Source organism: Arachis duranensis, chromosome 1 (assembly GCF_000817695.3).
Source record: "Arachis duranensis cultivar V14167 chromosome 1, aradu.V14167.gnm2.J7QH, whole genome shotgun sequence".
NCBI classification, from domain to species: domain Eukaryota; kingdom Viridiplantae; phylum Streptophyta; class Magnoliopsida; order Fabales; family Fabaceae; genus Arachis; species Arachis duranensis.
In genome coordinates, this window is record NC_029772.3 from 82,083,884 (window position 1) to 82,086,182 (window position 2,299).

A 2,299-nucleotide genomic window follows, 5' to 3' on the forward strand; every position below is an offset into this window, starting at 1 on the left:
TGTGACAGAGCGCATTGAACATTTTCACTGAGAGGATGGGAGGTAGCCACTGACAATGATGAAACCCTACATATAGCTTTCCATGGAAAGGAGTAAGAAGGATTGGATGAAGACAGTAGAAAAGCAGAGAGACGTAAGGGACAAAGCATCTCCATACGCTTATCTGAAATTCTCACCAATGAATTACATAAGTATCTCTATCCTTATTTTATGCTTTATTCATAAATCATCTATAACCATTTGAATCTTTCTGAATGAGATTTACAAGATGACCATAGCTTGCTTCATACCAACAATCTCTGTGGGATCGACCCTTACTCGCGTAAGGTTTATTACTTGCACGACCCAGTGCACTTGCTGGTTAGTTGTGTGGAGTTGTGATAAAGAGTTGAGATTACAATTGTGCGTACCATGTTGATGGCGCCATTGATGATCACAATTTCGTGCACCAAGTTTTTGGCGCCGTTGTCGGGGATTGTTCGAGTTTGGACAACTGACGGTTTATGTTGTTGCTTAGATTAGGACTGGTTTATTTTTGGTTGGTTTAGAGTCTTTTATTTGAGTCTAGTTTCATATTTTAAGTTTGGTGTCAATTGCATGCCTTTGCTTTCTTTTAATTTTTCAAATTTGCATGTTCTTAATCCTTTCTTGATCCTTAAAAATTCTAAGTTTGGTGTCTTCTTTGTGTTTTCCTTTAAAATTTTCGAAAATTTGTATTGATTTTCTAAAAATTTTAAGTTTGGTGTCATTTTGTTGTTTTTCTCTTTCCTCTTTTCAAAAATCAAATCTTTTTCAAAATAATTTTCAATCATATCTTTTCAATTGCTAATTCCAAAATCTTTTTAATTAATTAATTGATTTAATTTTCAATTTACTTTAATTTTATTTTCTTTTAGTATTTGAAATTTGATTTTATTTTCCATTTGTTTTATTTTATTATTTTCGGTTACATTAAAAAAAATAAATATTTTATTACACTTGTGAATCATTATCATATTCCCTTTCTCCATCATGGACCTAAGTGGAATTGAGCAGTCCAGAAGGACTCTGGGGTCATATGCTAACCCCATTACAGCTGCATATGGGAGTAGCATCTGTATACCTCCCATTAAAGCAAGCAGCTTTGAGCTAAATCCTCAACTCATTATCATGGTAATAACAAAATTGCCAGTATTCCGGTCTTCCACAGGAAGAACCTACTGAGTTTCTGGCACAGTTCTTGCAAATTGCTGACATAGTACGTGATAAAGAGGTGGATCAGGATGCTTACAGATTATTACTATTTCCATTTGCTGTAAAAGTTCAAGCTAAGAGATGGTTGAATAACCAACCCACAGCAAGCATAAAAACATGGAGACAGTTATCAGACAAATTCCTGAATCAATTTTACCCTCCAAAAAGGATGACACAGCTAAGGCTGGACATCCAAGGCTTTAAACAAGAGGATAATAAATCTCTTTATAATGCCTGGGAGAGGTATAGAGGTATGCTAAGAAAATGCCCCTCTGAGATGTTTTCAGAGTGGGTACAGTTAGACATTTTCTACTATGGGCCTACAGAAAAAGCTCAGATGTCTCTGGACCACTCAGCTGGTGGATCTATTCATATGAGGAAGACGATTGAAGAGGCTCAAGAACTGATAGATACTGTTGCTAGAAATCAACATTTGTACTCTAGCAGTGAGCCCTCTACAAAAGAACAGATTGTTGAGCTTAATGAGCAATTACTCCTGATGACAAAACAGTTGGCAAAATTTAAAGAGATGCTCCAAGAAACTAAAATTGCCAACAAGAACATAGAATCACAGTTGAATCAGACAAAATAGCAGTTATCTAAACAGATAACAGAAGAATGCCAAGCAGTTCAACTGAGAAGTGGGAAGACATTGAATAACACTGCTCAAAGTAGCAAAAAGCCAAGAAGGGAACAATTGACAGAGGATAACCAAACCACTGCCCAAAATCCCTCTGAGGACAGTAAGAGCCCAGAGAGGAATACTCCTGGCGTTCAAACGCCAGAAAGGGGGGAAAAGCTGGCGTTAAACGCCCATTCCATGCCCAGTTCTGGCGTTCAAACGCCAGAAAAGGGGGAAAAGTTGGCGTTAAACGCCCATTCCTCACCCAATCCTGGCATTCAAACGCCGATGAGGAATCAGACACCTGAGAGTGCTGATAGTAACCCCTCTAAAAAGGCTTCTCCAACCACCTCTGTAAGGAATAAACCTGCAGCAACTAAGGTTGAAGAATATAAAGCCAAGATGCCTTATCCTCAGAAACTCTGCCAAGCGGAATAGGATAAG